The sequence below is a fragment of the Eurosta solidaginis genome, chromosome 3 (assembly GCF_040869045.1).
Source record: "Eurosta solidaginis isolate ZX-2024a chromosome 3, ASM4086904v1, whole genome shotgun sequence".
NCBI lineage: Eukaryota > Metazoa > Arthropoda > Insecta > Diptera > Tephritidae > Eurosta > Eurosta solidaginis.
The window spans coordinates 148327286-148348237 of NC_090321.1; positions in this window are offsets into that span (position 1 = coordinate 148327286).

The window sequence follows — 20952 nt, forward strand, 5'->3', positions numbered from 1 at the left end:
CATAAAAAACAAAGAAAAATATTTGGATATGATTGCTTTTTGACAGCATCTAATGGAAACAAGCTTCGTGTATGTAAAGAGTTTTTTCTAGCTACATTTGATTTAGACAAAAATGTATTTACTCATTGGGTGGGAACAAATAATACAGTATCCTTGCAAAAGAAGTCAAGACCTTCATCGTCTGTATCCGTATCCTTGCTAAGACCAACAAGGTCTGATTCTGTTTTAAAGTGGCTGGATATACTACCAAAGGTACCTAGTCACTATTGCAGAGCAACGTCTAATCGCATTTATGTGGAGGATATATTTAAATCTAAAACGCATATGCATAAAAAATACACTGAATGGTGTAGCAGCAATAAAGAGGTTCCTGTTATGCGAAAAAAGTTTTGTGAAGTTCCAAACTCTAATAAAATATCTATATTCAAGCCCAGGAAGGACCAGTGCGATACTTGTGTTGGATATAAAGAGGGCAATGTTACCGTTTCCAATTATGAATTACATATTGCCAAAAAAAATGAAGCTAGGGAAGCAAAAAATTTGGCTTCAGAAAAGATGTCAGCTGAAACTTTAGTATTGACAATGGACATGCAGAGTGTGTTGCTCTGTCCGAAGCTCTTTGTTTCAGAACAATACTATAAAATGAAGCTAGCAGTACATAACTTTTCGATTTATTTAAAAAATACCAAAGATGTATATTTGTACGTATGGCATGAATGCGACGGCGGTCTAACAGCTAACAATATAACGAGTTGTATTGTACACTTTTTAAAGGAATATTGCACTTCATATAAAAAAGTGATCATGATATCCGATGGATGCATGTACCAGAACAAAAATAGAATACTTAGCAGTGCCTTAGCAAACCCTGGCTTGGAAATAGAGCAAATAATTTTAGAAAAAGGGCATACTATGATGGAGGTTGACAGCGTCCACGCTACATTAGACAGCATGTTTAAGCCACCCATTTATTCACCAATGGACTATGTAAGTCGTATGAGGCAGGCAAGGCCTTCACAACCTTATACTGTTAATTATTTAGAGTGCACTTTTTTTTTTAAATTATGAAAAAGTTCCAAGTAAGCTTTCAACTATAAGACCAGGTAAAAAATCTGGGGAAGCCACTGTCAGCGATATCAGAGGATTACTTTATATAAATGGCGAAGTTAAGTTTAAGTTGCGTCATACCGACTGCTGGACATCGTTTCCCCAAAAACCACCTGCCTTGCAGACTCAAGATAAACCTAAGTCGTGGTATGATGGTCCAATAAAAATTGACCAATCTAAATACAGTAGCCTACAATCGTTAAAACAATACATGCACAAAGACTTCCATTCATTTTATGATAGTCTACCTCGATAAAAACTTTGTATTAATATTTTATGCAATTGACTATTGGTTACGAATGGATACGCTTTGGGTATATGGAGTGGGTTTCCTTCTTCACCTTTCACAAATAAAACCACTACACTTCCTTTAAAAATTCACAAAATGCTTTATTTAATGATGTGACTCATATAGCTAATATAAACAAATCACTTTGATTTCTCTATCTTAATTTGTATGGTAAAATCACTAAAACTTTTACAATTGTTAGCACTAAATATTCTGCGAATAGTGGCGGATCGATCGACGGTAATTAGCGAACTAAACTTACATATTAAGCCGTAAAATTTTCAGCTTCCTGCGCAGCTAGGAAACGGTAACTATTTATATGTTCGTATGTATGTAAAAGGAATGTACAAAGTTGAGTGCACGGTACTTACAATACACAAAAATTTATAAATTCTTTGTTAAGAGGGTGGTTCATTAAGGTAAGTATTTTAACACATTTGCAGGGTATTTCATTAGGTAAGTATTTTTGTAAAAGGTTGGTATATTAGCAAACGTAAGTATCTTAAAAATAGTTAATATTTCATTAGGTAAGTATTTTTAGCAAAAGGTAAGTATCTTAAAAATAGTTAATATTTCAATACTTCATGTTACAAATAAATTTTGTGAAATCATTGTATACTACAATTTATAGGTCAATTAAATTTGGGCTCATGTCTTCAACATGGCGGCCGGCCTGCTCCGATGAGGGAAGCAGCAACTTCTGAATCTCCTCCAAAGTGTTAACCGCTGCTGAAAACAAGTTCCTCAAGCGCTTCTGAGTGGGATTATTGTCTTCCCGTTTCTTCTTTGGTTTTAAAATTACAGTCCTTTTTGTTGTCTTCGTTTTCGGGGCTGTAGTCTGGGGTTTATTGTTGAATCGTTTCCGGCGTTCTTCCTTTGGCCGCTCACGGTGAAGCAGCGTGTGGTGAGCGAGGCCACATCGGCGGCAGCTATCAGGGGAGCTGCATGCGCCCGTAACATGGGATGTTGCCAAACAATTTATGCAATATTTGTGAGCCCGAACCGACTCATAGCGTTCGTCCGGGGTCATAGCCATAATGAATAACGAATTCCTTTGGCAACACAGCCGGCAGGTGCTGAAGTTTCCATACTGTGGCCTGAAAAGAGAAGTCAAAATAAAAGGGGGTCAAGTGAGTATGGGTGTAGAGAGTGGGCTGTGATATGAATCCCTAGAGTTTACACGGTTTGGAGAGATATATAGGGTGAGGTTGAAGAGTTTATTCTGCTAGGGGAAGTACACACACTTTTGCTATGGGGCGTTTGTATATTCCGTCTTGAGTCCGGACATCTACTACTCGAACGTTTTCGTCCGAGCAAGGGTGGAGTCGAATGATGCGTCCAAGTCACCAATCATTGGGCGGAAGAAGGTCATCCTTGACGACGACTAGATCCCCTTCTCTGACGTTTGTCTGCTGAGTCTTCCATTTGGTCCGCTTATGGAATTCTTTGAGATATTAATTTTTCCAACGCGTACTAAACTGATGATGTAGGACTTGCAGTTTCTGCCATTTTTTTGTGAGTGACAAATTTTCAGAGTTGGGTTCAGGTAGGGAGAGTAACGGAGCGCCACGGAGGAAATGTCCGGGAGTTAGAGCGAGTAAATCATTTGGATCTTGTGACATCGGAGCTAGCGGTCTAGAGTTGAGAACCGCTTCGATTCGAGTGAGTAGGGTAGTAAATTCTTCAAATGTGAATTTTTGACTGCCTGCAACTTTAAGGAAATGGGTTTTAAAGCTTTTAACTGCCGCTTCCCATAATCCGCCCATGTGAGGAGCATATGGTGGGATGAATTGCCAGGACAGTCCATGAGTAGCATATTTTTGAGCCATGTCAGTTGCGGCTTCCTTGAGAAAAGAAGAAAGCTCCTTTTGAATGACACGACTTGCTCCAATAAAGTTTTTGCCATTGTCTGACATTATTTTGTGTGGGAGTCCACGACGACTAACAAAACGAGCAAATGCTGCTTTAAAAGCAGCGGTCGTCAGATCTGAGCAGACTTCCAGATGGACTGCTTTTGTTGAGAAACATACGAATACACAAACGTATGCCTTTGAGTAAGGTGCCTTCCGTAAGATTGATGTTTTAACGAGAAAAGGTCCAGCAAAGTCGATACCGGTCGTGTGAAATGGGAGAGAGTATGTGGACCTTTCCGGAGGGAGTGCGGCCATTATTTGGGATTTAGCCTGTTGTTTGTAGATCGTGCATATCTTACAATGGAATATGCACTTCTCCGCCTTTTGTTTCAGTCGAGGGATGTAGTATTCCTGTTGTATCATGCGGATCATCAGTTGTTTTTCGGCATGCAACAAGGTAGAGTGAATAAATTCTAAGAGTAAATAGCAAAACCGAGAGTTATCGGGAATTATAATGGGATAACGCTCGTTGTAACTAAGATTGGCTTTTGCGAGCCGACCATTCACCCGCATTATGCCTGATTCGTCGAGCGTAGGGTTTAGAGTTAACAATGAACTCTTTTTGTGGAGTGGTTTGTTGGACTGTAGATCTGCAATTTCGGCAGAGAAGTATTTATGTTGCGTCAACAGGATCAAACGAACTTTCGCTTGATGAACTTCTTCTTGGGTTAGCGTGATCGTTTTCAAAGTATCAAGACCTTGTGCTCTGTGTATAAATCGGTACATATAAGCAATGACTCGTAGAGCTCTTGAGTAGGAAGAAAAGCGTTCGAGTAGATCGGGCACATCTACAGCATGAAATGCATGGGTGCGGTGGAGTAGGGGTTTGTGTCACTGGTTTCGGCCAAGACGTTGGGGATTTGGCCAACCACTCTGGGCCCTGCCACCAAAGGGAGCATTCGGCTAGATCCTTGGGTGTACATCCACGGGTACCAAGATCTGCTGGATTATCTCCACTGGGTACGTGTTTCCAAGGGGCGTTACTCACGTTTTCCAGAATTTGTGAGGTTCTATTTGCCACGTAGGTCTTCCAGGTGTGTGGGGTTTTTTCCAGCCATGCTAGTACGATAGCGGAGTCCGACCAGAGAAACAGGCCATGTGGAGTCAGAGTTAGGTGTGAGCGAATTTGTTTTATTAATTTTGTGAGTAGTACTGCTCCACAGAGTTCTAGACGAGGGAGGCTCACGGTTTTCACGGGAGCCACTTTGCTCTTTGCCACGAGTAGGTGAGTAGAAAACGTGTCCTCGCTATTCTGTACTCGCAGGTACACACAAGCGCAGAATGCTTTTTCAGATGCATCTGAGAATCCATGCATCTGAAAGGGTTTATTGGGTGAAAATTGAACCCATCGAGGTATTTTAATTTCATTTATCGCGGAGAGATTTTCGCGAAATATGTTCCATTTGTGGAAAGCGCTGGGTTTGACTTGTTCATCCCAGTCAGTTCCTTCTAACCAGAGTTGCTGGAGGAGAGTCTTGGCTAGTATCATTATTGGCGATAGCCATCCTGCCGGGTCAAACAATTTCGCAACCGCCGATAAAATTTGCCTCTTTGTGTTCGAGTTTTCTGCGGGTATAGGGTCGTAAGAGTATGAGAAATAGTCGTTTATAGCATTCCATTTTATGCCGAGGGTCTTTGTTGAGCTGGCATCGTGGAATTTGAGGAAATCTGCATTTAGGAGATCAGATTCTGGAATGGATTCCAATAATTTTGGGTGATTTGCCGTTATTTTCTTGAGTGGAAAACTGGCTGATTTCAACGCTTCGATAACCTGGTGTAGAGAGTCGTGAGCGGACTGTATACTGTGTTCGCCCGAAAGTATATCGTCTACGTAGGTTTCGTGTAGCAATATATCATAGGCGAGTGGGTGGGTGGGTTTTGTGTCTTCTGCGAGTTGGTGCAGAGTCCGTATCGCGAGATATGGAGCACAGTTGACGCCAAACGTCACTGTCTTTAATTTGAAGTCCTCCATCGGCAGCTGTGGAGATCTTGGGAAGAGAATTCTTTGAAAATCCTGATCTTCTTTATGAACGAGTATTTGGCGGTACATCTTTTCGATGTCGCCGTTAAATACGTACTTAAAAAATCTCCATTTGAGTAGGACGAGCATTAAGTCGTTTTGGAGTATGGGGCCTGTGTGCAACACATCGTTTAACGAGTTACCAGAGTGGGTAGTTCTAGACGCGTTGAAAACAACGCGTACCTTTGTTGTTTTGCTGTCGGGTTTTAGGACAGCGTGGTGGGGGAGGTAGAACGATGAGTACTTTCCGTTTTCGATGACTTCGCGTGATGAAGTTGCCTCCATGTGGCCCATGGTGAGGTATTCCTTCAAAACTTCTGAGTATTTTTCGTTTAATTCTGGTCTTTTCTCAAAGGATCGCTCGACGCTGATGCATTGCTGCTGTGCTGCAATTCTCGAGTGTCCAAGGGCAAGGGTACTGGGGAATTCCCTTTTAAATGGAAGTTTTACCACATATCGGCCATCTTCCTGGCGGTGAGTGGTTTCTCGGTAGAGTTCCTCGCAAAATTGGTCCTCTTCCGAAAGGGCTTGGGTGTCAGGTATTTCTTCCTGTTGCCAGAACTTCTGGAGTAATGTGCTAAGGGTGTCGTCTGGGTTTTCAATAACTTGGGTGGAGAATGCGTTCACTTGTTCTTTAATAGGCCCACTGAGTATCCACCCAAATATTGTATTTTGGGCTAACAAGGAACCACTTACGTTGGCTTGTAGCCCCTGGAGTATTATTTGGGGTGTGAGATCGCTACCTATAACCATGTCGATTCTCGAAGGGGTAAAACAGTTAGGGTCCGCGAGTGGCCATGTGGCAATTTCTTGCAAATCTATTTTTGACACTTTAATGCTGGGTAAGAAATGGGTCAGTTTAGACAATAATATCGCTTGGGTGTTTATTTTTGTTTTGAGATCCGACGAGCAGAGTGTTATCTCGCAGATCTGGTTGGAGTTTTGAACTACCGATCCGCCCATTCCCGAGATCTTATAATGGGTTTTCTTGGTTGGTAGTTTCAAGAGCTTCTGGATTCGAGACGCTACAAATGTCTTTTCCGAACCCTGATCTATTAGTGCACGGATCTTGTGGTGTTCGCCATTTGCTTTCACCGTGACTAAAGCTGTGGGTAAAAGAGTAGTTTCGCTACTACTCGCGAAGTGAGTTGAGGTTGAGTTTTTCTTAAAAGGGTTTTGAGTGGCTTGGGTTTGGCTGGCCTCTTTTGAGGTTGACGCCCTGTTCGGGTCTTCAGCTGGAGGTGGCAGACTTTGAGGGGTTGTGTGCGTCCTGTTCCTCTGCTGCCTGGGTCTGCTGTCTGGCTGGGATTTTCCGTGGAAGTGGAGTAGCGAGTGATGTCGTTTTTGGCAATACACGCATGTGAAATTGCTACCACAATCTCTTTCCAAGTGAGAGCAAGCTAAACAATTTGTGCAATAATTGTTTTCTTTTACGAATTTGCTTCGCTCTTGGGTTGAGAGATCTCTGAATTTTATACAGCTTATTAATGAGTGATTCAGATTGCAGAGTTTGCATGAGGGTTGCCTCTTTGAGTCCACATGGAATGTTTGGGTCTTATTCCTAAAGTTCGATGAGTTTTGGGGTGTTGAGGATCTGTGGGTGAAGCTAGAGTTGGGGTTACGGGTTTTGCTCGGCCTATACGTACCAAGTCTTTCTACTACTTCGTACCTTGTCTTGAGAAATTTGTCCATCTCCGACCAAAGTGGGAGTTCTTTCCTAGAGTCGAGTGATTGTTCCCACAATGCCAGGGTTTCATCAGGTAGTTTTGATGAGCATAAGAACACGAGGATGGGGTCCCAGTTATCAATTGAGACATCGCTCGCATTTAGGGTCGAGATACAGTTATTTATGGTGGTTTGAATTTCTTGAATTCTTTCACCATTTTCAGAATAAACTGTGGGCATATTAAATAGGGTTTTTAATTGATTGTCTACGAGAATTCTACGATTCTCGTAGCGGGACTTGAGTGCTCCCCAGGCCAAGTCAAAGTTTTGGTCGTTAAGGGGGTATTTTTTAATAATAAGGGCTGCTTTTCCACGGGTTTTTGCCCTCAGGTGATACAGTTTCTGGGCCTGGTGATTTATGTAGACCGCGGTAAACATATCCCGGAAGGACGGCCAGTCTTCATATCCACCATAGAAGATTTCGGTGTCACATGCGGGGACTTTTAGACAGGGTTGATGCTGAGAGGGGGTATGGCTTTGTTGTATGGGGTTTACTGTTTGTTGATTAGGCTTGTGGGTGCTAATCAACTCGTTGATCCTGAGCTTTGTGTGCATCGCTGTGTCGAGAGTGCCGTCGTATGTCTCTTCGCATGTGGTCCTGGATTTTTCCTCAGTTCTGCTCAGGTGTACCGCTTCGTATGCAGCTTCTACCGCGTCTACAAGTTTGTTGAGTTCCTCCAAATACGTCTTGAGACTGCTTTCAGAGTGATCCGTCTCCGCTATCCCCCACCACTTTCCGCAGAATTTTTCTAACTTGTTGATTGCGAAGAGGAATTTTTTCTCGATCCTGCTGTATTCCTCATCATCGGACTGGGATTTTGACCGGGTATTGCCTGCCGGTGCCGTTAGGGTTTTGGGTTTTTCCTGCTTTTCCGTCATTTTAAAATTTAAATTTGGGTGTTAAAAATCTTAAGATTGTACCAGTTTTAGCTCACTGTAAATTTATTTTATTTTTTATAAGCTCAGGCCCACTGTACTAAATTGTATAGCGGAATTTGCTTAAGCAAGTGGATGATGAGCGCTTTGGCTTATGAGGGTGGGAACTACTTGTCTTATCGCTTCTAAGTACAAGTATGTGTGGGTGTGTGTAAATATGTGCAGCAATGAGAATACCCAAAAGATTGGTTTGAGTGACAATATTCTTGGAAAATACTTGGCTTAGCGCTTATAAGTACAAGTGTGTGTACGTATATGTATATTTATGTGCAGCGAAGAGAAATAATAAAAGGAGTGGGTGGAGTTTCGATCACTTTGGACGTAGAAGTTTTTGTTTGCGCAAAGCAAAAAATTAGATTAGGGTGTTTCAATTTTTAGTATGGATTTTGTGGAGCAAAAGGTTTACGAATTTTATTGTGTTATATATAATTGGTTTTTGTGGGTAATGAGTGCAAGTTTCCGTGTAAGCCAAACTTATATTAGGGGGTATCGAAAAAAAATTTATTTTTCGAACACAATCCGAGTTTTATTCTTTGGGTGTAATTTTTTTTCTCAAAATTAGTGGGAGGAGTTTATATTAAAGTTGAGTAGTGCATATTTGAAAAGTATGGGTGTTTTGCCGCTGCGGAAAAAATGCAACGGGCAACGGTTAATTAGTTTGAGTAGCAACTAACTTTGGTGAAAGAGTACTATTCAGGCGGAAGTAGAATAAATGGGAGAGTATATGTGGGTTATTCTTGGTATACGTATTTATGTGTGCGTACCAAGTACAGCTTTTTGGGTTACCGCTACGGGATTTCCTGGATGAAATTTACCGCTTGACTTTTAATTTATGCTTTACACATATGTATATGCACGAATAAGGGGGAACTAAAGTGAGACTGTACCTTTTTGCTAATATAACAAGGTAATGCGTTTTTTTGATTAAACGAACGGTTTAATACACCGATCGCGGGGGGAGTATTTTGCTGTACTTGTGAATATGTATATGTATGTACGTGTCCTACTTTTGTGCAAAGGTGTACTTACTTTGGCATCCTCGGCAATATTCTTTGTCACCTGTTTTCCTTTTATCTCGATTTTTGTCCTTTTTGATGTGTGTGGGGGTCTGCCCTTGGGGATCTGATGCACTGCTGTGTTGTATTTGTTGTTGATATCGTTGTTGGTGTTGTTGTTGTACCAATGGTGCAGGTATACTGCTCGTGGTTATACTAAAATGAATATTTGGCAAGAAGCTATATTAAAAAATTGTTTCTTGCTTCCACAATTTTGCCTCACTGTGCAATTTTTTCTGTTGCGTTTATAAGTGTGTCTTAAAACGAGATATTTCCTTCTTATGGCAACAAGGCACTAAGTCACTTTTTTCGCTTTCTTTTTCCTTTTATGTATATCCCTTTGCACTTTTTAATTAATCTTTTTTCCAGATTTTCTCAATCTTATTTTCCAGCGCTTTATTATGTATATGTGTATGTATGTTTTTTCTGCACTTTTTACTTAAATTTTGTTTTTCACATTAGCAGCTTTTTTCACTTTTATTGTTTTTCATGCGCGCCCGGGTAAGTATTTTGCATTTGCATTAATTTGTACGTTTTTGTTGTTTTATGTAACAACTTTTAGGTTTTATTTATACTCCCTTCTTTTTATATTGGTATTTTAGAAAAAATTTTTCCCACTTTTTAGGTTCTTTATAGATTTTCTTTCAAACTTCCTTTTCCTTTATATTGGTATTTTTTCAATTTTTTCACTTTTTAGGTCACTTGTTCCGATGGCGTCAAAGGACCATGGTTACGAATGGATACGCTTTGGGTATATGGAGTGGGTTTCCCTCTTCACCTTTCACAAATAAAACCACTACACTTCCTTTAAAAATTCACAAAATGCTTTATTTAATGATGTGACTCATATAGCTAATATAAACAAATCACTTTGATTTCTCTATCTTAATTTGTATGGTAAAATCACTAAAACTTTCACAATTGTTAGCACTAAATATTCTGCGAATAGTGGCGGATCGATCGACGGTAATTAGCGAACTAAACTTACATATTAAGCCGTAAAATTTTCAGCCTCCTGCGCAGCTAGGAAACGGTAACTATTTATATGTTCGTATGTATGTAAAAGGAATGTACAAAGTTGAGTGCACGGTACTTACACAAAAATTTATAAATTCTTTGTTAAGAGGGTGGTTCATTAAGGTAAGTATTTTAACACATTTGCAGGGTATTTCATTAGGTAAGTATTTTTGCAAAAGGTTGGTATATTAGCAAACGTAAGTATCTTAAAAATAGTTAATATTTCATTAGGTAAGTATTTTTAGCAAAAGGTAAGTATCTTAAAAATAGTTAATATTTCAATACTTCATGTTACAAATAAATTTTGTGAAATCATTGTATACTACAATTTATAGGTCAATTAAATTTGGGCTCATGTCTTCAACAACTATGTTACGCATCTGTTATTAAACTATAAATCTATGTTAAGATTCGTATGCATATACGTGCATACATATGTATCTAATAAAAACTGAATTATTTGCTTATTAAAATTATAACCTTGATATTTTTAATTACATTTACAAGAATTGGCGAAGAATTGTATACACATCTTTCACGATTTCTTACCCCCACTAGCAAATTGAAATAATTTGTAAAAAGAGCTATGTGCTGTAAAACGGCGCAAATGCTTCATGCGAAGTGGTTGGTCAAAAAAGTAAAAAAAATTGCACAAGTCTATTACATATGTGTAGTATCATTAGTTAACAATGCAAACTAGAAAAAATATTCTGTAGGATCACCAGGAAACGGTTTTTTTTGCTCTCCTGAAAAGTTGCTGAAAAACGTATAGCTCTTTTTGTTGGCGCAGCGACGTTATTTTTTTTTTTTTCAAAAAACTGTTATCGACAACGTTTTTAGGGGACATTTTTGGGTCGGACAAGGTATACATGAAAATTTTTTTACTAGGTCATGAAATAAACCTTAAAAATCAAAGTCGAAAAAATCAAAGACGCCCTTTGGCGTAAACAGTAAGGAGCCACAAAAAATTTATAAAAGTTACGAAGGCTTCGGGTTTTAGGCTATAGACCAGAACATCCTGTGCGATGCAACCATCTCTTGCACGTGACACACTGACAAGAGTGCGGCCGTCCTAAAAAGATTCTTTTCCGGCAAACGCAGCAACACCAATTCTCTGGACCGGGGCCAGGTACAGGCCTTGGATTGGGTTCGATACCCTCCCTGAGCAGGAGAATATTGCGCAGTCACGCTGCAAGGATCTGCTTGGAGGATGAAAATGTGTGGGGGGCGCAACAAATTAAATGGGGTTACACTGAAATGACAGCCCTTGGTCGGGAAAAATCCCGAGTCGCTCCGGTTGATAGAACCGGCTGCCTTGGGCGGCGAGTTGGTTTGTAATTATTTTTTACATTGAAATCAAAGCACTTTCGCCAGCGCTTAAAAAAAATTATAAGCTAGTGAGTAAGTACATAACCTTTTTTCACAGTACTTCTAGTACTGTGAGCACATAGCAGTTTTCGATCACTTCTAAACCAAAAGAGATACAAAAAAACTGCATATGCAGAAATGTGGGCTTTATATAGTGATAATAAAATATGCAATAAAAAAAATTTGAAGAAAAACACATAACTGTTTTCGTTAGCGCAGCGACGATACGTACATACATATGCTATTATTTGTAGGCTACTTAAGTTTTACTATATGGATATATTTAATTGAATGCTTATAACTTTTGTATAGTTACAACAGCTTCGGCTGGACTGCTACGAGGAGAGGTAGGCCTGCGCGATATTTCCTGAGAAACAAGTTTACTTCCTAACTCTTCTAGTAATAAACGATGTCCAAATCTCGTATTTATATTCCATTCAGGCTCTATTTCTCTGAAAATTATATACCCATTGTAGGCGCTTATATCCAACATGTTGGCAAATAGAGCCTGTGACCACCGGTTTGTTTTACGCTTGCATACTTGATCTAGTGTATCATCCCCAGACTTGGTTTTGTTGCAAAACCTATGACTTTAGGCTTTTTATACTCAGTTGAGCAGAGCTCACAGAGTATATTAAGTTTGATTGGATAACGGTTGGTTGTACATATATAAAGGAATCGAGATAGATATAGACTTCCATATATCAAAATAATCAGGATCGAAAAAAAATTTGATTGAGCCATGTCCGTCCGTCCGTCCGTTAACACGATAACTTGAGTAAATTTTGAGGTATCTTGATGAAATTTGGTATGTAGGTTCCTGAGCACTCATCTCAGATCGCTATTTTAAATGAACGATATCGGACGATAACCACGCCCACTTTTTCGATATCGAAAATTTCGAAAAACCGAAAAAGTGCGATAACTCATTACAAAAGACAGATAAAGCGACGAAACTTGGTAGATGGGTTGACGTTATGACGCAGAATAGAAAATTAGTAAGATTTTGGACCGCCACTTTTACAAGAAGGTAATTTAAAAGTTTTGCAAGCTGTAATTTGGCAGTCGTTGAAGATATCATGATGAAATTTGGCAGGAACGTTACTACTATTACTCTATATGTGCTAAATAAAAATGAGCAAAATTGGATGAAGAACACGCCCACTTTTTAAAAAAAAGTTTTTTTAAATTCAAATTTTAACATAAAATTTAATATCTTTACTGTATATAAGTAAATTAAGTCAAAATTCAACTCCAGTAATGATATGATGCAACAAAATACAAAAATAAAAGAAAATTTCAAAATGGGCGTGGCTCCGCCCATTTTCATTTAGTTTGTCTAGAATACTTTTATTGCCATAAGTCGAACAAAAATTTACCAATCCTTCTCAAATTTGGTAGGAGCATAGATTCTATGACGGTAACTGTTCTCTGTGAAAATGGGCGAAATCGGTGGAAGCCACGCCCAGTTTTTATACACAGTCCACCGTCTGTCCTTCCGCTCGGCCATTAACACAATAACTTGAGCAAAATCCGATATATCTTTACTAAACTTAGCCCACGTACTTACCTGAGCTCACTTTTTCTTGGTATAAAAAATGGGAGAAATCTGACCATAACCACGCCCACTTTATCGATATCGAAAATTACGAAGAATGAAAAAATGCCATAATTCTATACCAAATACGAAAAACGTGATGAAACATGGTAACTGGATTGGTTTATTGACGCAAAATATAACTTTGGAAAAAACTTTGTAAAATGGGTGTGACACCTACCATATTAAGTAGAAGAAAATGAAAAAGTTCTACAAGGCGAAATCAACAGCCCTTGGAATCTTGGCAGGAATACTGTTAGTGGTATTGCATATATAAATAAATTAGCAGTACCCGACAGATGATTTTCTGGATCACCTGGTCCACATATTGGTCGATATCGCGAGAACGCCTTCACATATACATCTAAGGGCCACTCGCTTTTAAAACCCTCATTAATACCTTTAATTTGATATCCATATCGTACAAAAACATACCAGAGTCACCCCTGTCCCACCCTAATGGCGATATCTCGAAAAGGCGTCCACCTATAGACCTAATGCCCCCTCCCTCTTAAAATGCTCAGTAACACCTTTCGTTTGATACCCATATCGTACAAACATTCTAGAGTCACCCCTGGCCCACCTTAATGGCGATGTCTCGAAAAGGCGTCCACCTATAGACCTAGTGTCCACTCCCTCTTAAAATGCTCAGTAACACCTTTCGTTTGATACCCATACCGTACAAACATTCTAGAGTCACCCTTGGTCCAGCTTTATGGCGATATCTCGAAAAGGCGTCCACCTATAGAACTAAGGATTACTCCCTTTTAAAATACTCATTACCACCTTTCATTTGATACCCATATCGTACAAACACATTCTAGAGTCACCCTGGCCCACCCTAATGGCGATATCTCGAAAAGGCGTCCACCTATAGACCTAATGCCCACTCCCTCTTAAAATGCTCAGTAACACCTTTCGTTTGATACCCATATCGTACAAAGATTCTAGAGTCACCCTTGGTCCACCTTTATGGCGATATCTCGAAAAGGCGTCCACCTATAGAACTAAGGATTACTCCCTTTTAAAATACTCCTTACCACCTTTCATTTGATACCCATATCGTACAAACACATTCTAGAGTCACCCCTGGCCCACCCTAATGGCGATATCTCGAAAAGGCGTCCACCTATAGACCTAATGTCCACTCCCTCTTAAAATGCTCAGTAACACCTTTCGTTTGATACCCATATCGTACAAACATTCTAGAGTCACCCCTGTCCCACCCTAATGGCGATATCTCGAAAAGGCGTCCACCTATAGACCTAATGCCCACTCCCTCTTAAAATGCTCAGTAACACCTTTCGTTTGATACCCATATCGTACAAACATTCTAGAGTCACACCTGGCCCACCCTAATGGCGATATCTCGAAAAGGCGTCCACCTATAGAACTAAGGATTACTCCCTTTTAAAATACTCATTACCACCTTTCATTTGAAACCCATATCGTACAAACACATTCTAGAGTCACCCTGGCCCACCCTAATGGCGATATCTCGAAAAGGCGTCCACCTATAGACCTAATGCCCACTCCCTCTTAAAATGCTCAGTAACACCTTTCGTTTGATACCCATACCGTACAAACATTCTAGAGTCACCCTTGGTCCAGCTTTATGGCGATATCTCGAAAAGGCGTCCACCTATAGAACTAAGGATTACTCCCTTTTAAAATACTCATTACCACCTTTCATTTGATACCCATATCGTACAAACACATTCTAGAGTCACCCTGGCCCACCCTAATGGCGATATCTCGAAAAGCCGTCCACCTATAGACCTAATGCCCACTCCCTCTTAAAATGCTCAGTAACACCTTTCGTTTGATACCCATATCGTACAAAGATTCTAGAGTCACCCTTGGTCCACCTTTATGGCGATATCTCGAAAAGGCGTCCATATATAGAACTAAGGATTACTCCCTTTTAAAATACTCCTTACCACCTTTCATTTGATACCCATATCGTACAAACACATTCTAGAGTCACCCCTGGCCCACCCTAATGGCGATATCTCGAAAAGGCGTCCACCTATAGACCTAATGCCCACTCCCTCTTAAAATGCTCAGTAACACCTTTCGTTTGATACCCATATCGTACAAACATTCTAGAGTCACCCCTGGCCCACCCTAATGGCGATATCTCGAAAGGACGTCCACCTATATACCTAATGCCCACTCCCTCTTAAAATGCTCAGTAACACCTTTCGTTTGATGTACATATCGTACAAACACATTCTAGAGTCACCCCTGGCCCACCCTAATGACGATATCTCGAAAAGGCGTCCACCTATAGACCTCATGCCCACTCCCTCTTAAAATGCTCAGTAACACCTTTCGTTTGATACCCATACCGTACAAACATTCTAGAGTCACCCCTGGCCCACCCTAATGGCGATATCTCGAAAAGGCGTCCACCTATAGACCTAATGCCCACTCCCTCTTAAAATGCTCAGTAACACCTTTCATTTGATTCCCATATCGTACAAACACATTCTAGAGACACCCCTGGTCCACCTTTATGGCGATATCTCGAAACGGCGTCCACCTATGGAACTAAGGATCACTCCTTTTCAAAATACTCATTAACAGCTTTCATTTGATACCCATATCGTACAAACACATTATAGAATCACCCCTGGTCCACCTTAATGGGGACATCTCGAAAAGGCGTCCACCGATAGACCTAAGGCCCACTCCCTCTTAAAATGCTCAGTAACACCTTTCATTTGATACCCATATCGTACAAACAAATTCTAGAGTCAGCCCTGGTCTACCTTTATGGCGATATCCCTAAATGGCGTTCATCCATAGAACTATGGCCTACTCTCTCTTAAAATACTCTTTAATACCTTTCATTTGATACACATGTTATACAACCACATTCCAGGGTTACCCCAGATTGATTTTCCTTATTTTGTCTCCATAGCTCTCAACTGAGTATGTTATGTTCGGTTACACCCGAACTTAGCCTTCCTTACTTGTTAGTGTTGTCATTGATTCATTGATTTCAACATTATGAGTACATTGCACATATACTTCCCGATTTTTTAGGCACATATCCAACTATTGAGGTTTTTTGTTTTTCTCAAAGAAGAAATATGCATAATTTTTTTGCTTCTTCTTCATTTTTGTGATTTCTGCAGGCAAGAATGCTTTGTTATGTTAACTAAGGTTAGCTTACGCCTCAACAATTCAATACTCAACTTGTGAGACGTAAAAAAGTTGTCGCACGTAACACTGCGGCCTTTTATATTTTTTACCATAACATTTTCTTTAGCATATCTGCCAGATCCGCTTACAATTGAATTATTTGACCACATATATTTACCATTCATTGATGGAAAAAGTCCTACTCTTGCCTACTGCAGAAATGTCGCCTTCTGCGGCGGTTCCCTCAGATAAATTAGTATCATAAAGGGATCCCAAGTCCGATAATTCATCTTCTTCATCCTCACTGGCGTTGTCATTTGGTTTTCGTCATCCAAATCAGAGTTTTCAGTTTCTTCCCTGTTCATGTTGGCACTAAAAAAAACGCAATCGCACTATAAAAAATCGTTTGACAAACTCGTAAATACTTGTTATGTTAGTACAAAAACCACAACAGCACAGCTCAAAATAATTTTACGAGTTAGTGAAAGATTGACAGTTCAAGATAATTACGAACAAAAAATGTTACGTTTTCATACCGCAAACAAAAAAAAAACATAACTTATTCAGCCCAATTCTAAACGAAAATTCCGTGCGAGTTTTTTCCCTTCTCCCATTCCTCGTATTCTAAATAAAAATTACTTGTGAGTTTTTTCACTTCTCCCTTTCCTCCTATTCTGAACAATGTTCGAAAAAGCGGACACCGGTTATGGGAGAAAAGTAGGTATTATGAATGTGAGGGAGAGGGAGATTTCTCTGCCATTTCATAGGAGTTTTTTCATTAGTTAAATTAAAGGGAATGCATCAAAATAGTTAAAGGAAATTGGTTATTTTAAGAAAGAACACTTATTTGTACAAATTTGTGCTAAAATATGTATTTACATTCTACCACAATATTCTCACTGTTAATACAACAACAACTACAACCACAATATTCTTTATTTTAAGTCGAAAAGTATATCATAAGCAACGGTAGAGCTCTTGGTATACATATTTGATGCAGCCATCCAGAAATTGCGCAAGGATTTTTTAATAAGGCTTAAATAGATTTTGGCATATGACGAAGGACGAATTCAACTCAACTTGGACGCCAGAAAATTGCTTTGCTGAATGAAACCAGGCAACTCCGGCAGATTTGTGTTATGCGGCCGTCTTCTTCTTATGTTCCGCTGTAGATGTTGCTGTGGCACCAATTCATTACTCATTTCAGTGAATACCACATGAAATGCTATAAATACTGTGCATTGTTTATATTTTATTTCTTAATTTCCAACAAATTTGCAACAATAATTAAACTTTTCAATTTTTTAAACAAAAGAAGAAATGTGCAACGAAATTTCAATTGACAAAACAGCTGACTTCGAAAATTCGAAATTCCTATTCCCCAATTATTGTTCTCCCTAGGAGAACAGAATTGGAGGAATTTTTCCGCGGGAATAAAAAAATCCGCGAGAACAAAATTCCGCGAGAATATTTAGAATTGGTCTGATAATATCCAGAAATGCGAACACATGCTCATTATCGTATTGGGCAATTTTGACCCACAATTACGGTATATCGTCGCTGCGCTAACGAAAACAGTTATGTGTTTTTCTTCATTTTTTTTTTTTTTATTGCATATTTTATTATCACTATATAAAGCCCACATTTCTGCATATGCAGTTTTTTTGTATCTCTTTTGGTCTAGAAGTGATCGAAAACTGCTATGTTATCTACTTACTCACTAGCTTATATTTTTTTTTAATCGCTGGCGAAAGTGCTTTGATTTCAATGTAAAAAATAATTACAAACCATCTCGCTTCCCAAGGCAGCCGGTTCTATGAACCGGAGCGACTCGGGATTTTTCCCGACCAAGGGCTGTCATTCCAGTGTAACCCCATTTAATTTGTTGCGTCCCTCCAACAAATTTTCATCCTCCCAGCAGATCCTTGCAGCGCGACTGCGCAAAATTCTCCTGCTCAGGGAGGGTATCGAACCCAATCCAAGACTTGTACCAGGCTCCGGTCCAGAGAATTGGTTTTGCTGCGTTTGCCGGAAAAGAATCTTTTTAGGACGGCCACAATCTTGTCAGTGTGTCACGTGCAAGAGATGGTTGCATCGGACAGGATGTTCTGGGCTATAGCCTAAACCCCGAAGTCCTCGTAACTTTTATAAATTTTTTGTGGCTCCTTACTGTTTACGCCAAAGGGCGTCCCGTAGTCTTTGATTTTTTCGACTTTGATTTTTAAGGTTTTTGTCATGACCTAGTAAAAAAATTTTCATATGCATACCCTGTCCGACCCAAAAATGTCCGCCAAAAACATTGTCGATAACAGTTTTTTGAAAAAAATGATATATTTTGAAAATTTGTTGAGATATATATACATATATATATATATGTATATGTTTGCAACATCTGCCAAATTCAGCTCCTGCCTTGTACAATGCCATTTTCTTAGATGTTCTGGTCTCAGCGACGCGTCCTTTCATCGCGCCATACTGCCACGCCGCAAACGCAACTACACCGGGTACCCAAATGCTTACCCAGGGATGTCTAGTCCCAGGGCCACAACAGCAATTGCGTCCTGGCCTCCCTCAACTCAGACGTAGAAACCCATCACTTACCCCCTGAGTGACGACGTCTCCTCCCGTTGCACTTCAGAATTCTGCAGTTAAACTGTTATGGGTTAACTGGAAAGATCACGGAGATAGTTGATTTCATGAAGGGGCATAACATCCGCATTGCAGCAATCCAAGAGACCAAACACACAGCAAGATATGATTTGCAGACCTGCTCTGGACATAACGTCCACAGAAAAGATCGCGAGAGCGGGAATGCATGCGGTCTCGCGTTTATCACCAACCCCACAGTGCAATATAATATATTTGATCCCGACATCGGCATTACGCTACCGACTGTCTTAAATCCTAAAATCTTGGGTGTGACGTTCGATCAGGATTTACATTTTGGATTTCACCGAAAATCCAGAGCCGTAATAAAATCCTCAAATCTCTTTCCGGCAGCAATTGGGGTAAAAGAAACGCTCATTACTATGTACTTACAAAGCAATGGGCCGGCCGGTTGCATGCTACGCGTCCCGGATATGGTCGCCAAGCCTAAAGGTTACTCACTGGAAGAAAATACAGGCCTGCCAAAATACTGCCCTCAGAACCGCTACGGGCGGGTTGTTTTCTTACATCCACAGAACACCACGTACACAATGAGGTGAGAGTACTCCCCATTACGGAGAGAAATAAAATGCTAAACAAACAGTTTCTGTTGAATCCCCAGAAACCTGGGCATCCCAACACACTTCTGATTGATGAAGCTACACCTCTCAGAGGCTTAAGGGGTAATCTCCGTAGGCATTATGAGGAATAGCGGCAAACATTTCATGAATTTCCCTACCGCCAAAAGCAAATTTGAATCATGTTTGAAAGCAGCTATGTGCTAGAAAACGGCGCAAATACTTATCACGTTGTAATGGGCTAAAAAACAGGATTTTTTCCTTCACATATCAGTAACGTACTTTCCGTAAAATATTTCAAAAATACGAAATTTGCAAAATGTTGCAAATGGACACCAGAAATAAGTTTTTTTGATCTCCTGAAAAGTTACTGAAAAACACATAACTGTTTTTGTGAGCGCAGCGACGATATGATCATATTGATATAATAGTAACAGCGGAAGTATTAAAAAAAACCAAATACTGTAAAAATCCGAACAAATGTTAGTAAGCTTTCAAAAGCGCGCCTAAAAATTATATCCTGTACATCTTTTAATGTAAAAGCAGGTCTCATCACCACGGTATGCGGAACAGGATTTGGAGCCACCTCGTAAGTCGATTCATCATCCGATTCTCCGTCTTCACTTAGAACGTGATTGTGATGTCTAAGTAGTCGGTCCCTAAGCTCACTTTTTCGTCCTTGTACACTTAGATCTGCTTGTTTCAACTTCGCAACAGTCATACTCAAAATAGTCTGGGCGTCCATGGTTATTTACTTATGTATGTACTTATTAAGGCATTTTTATATAGATGTGCTTAACACAAGCCAATAACATCGCCACAATCAACCAAGATGTTGCGTTTGTAAATATGAAGAACTTCAGACTTGGCAATTGTAGTTTATTACACCTTGCCCATTAACATACAAAATTTCGCGAAGCACTCTTGTAAACATTCTCCCTATACAACAAAAATACTTGCTAACATATTTGGTGTCGTATTCGATTTTTATGTTGCAGTTTTCAATTGCGAAAAATGTTAGAAATTTTACCAACCAGTGGGAAAAATAATTTCACTTGCAAAGTGAAATTCAAATTTCAAATTCTTCTTCTTATGATTTGCTTGGAACAAAATCTCTAAACATATCTGGCAAGAAAGCTGTAACAAATAAAAGTAAACTATTCTTTTACAACTGTATGGAGTTAAAAAAAATTTTTTTTAATGATCGTTACAAACAAATGATTAAATAATTTAGTTCTCACATGCAAAAGAACATACAAAAAGTTGCTACTTCGCTCTTACTTTTGATTATTCAATTGTTATTTCAAACTTATTAACTCGAATTCAACCTAGCTGACAATATCAAAGAGGATGCGTGAATTTGAGCATAGACGCAACGTTAATATTCGTAATCTTGCTACCGTTCCTATAATGCTGCAAAAAACTAAGAGCGTTTTCTTTTCTGAAATATATTGTTGCCTAAGTAAATGGTAAAGCCTTAATAGAGTTACTCCTACCCAGAAAATTTTCAACATTTATAGTGCATACAAAGAACATTTCAACTCACCATAT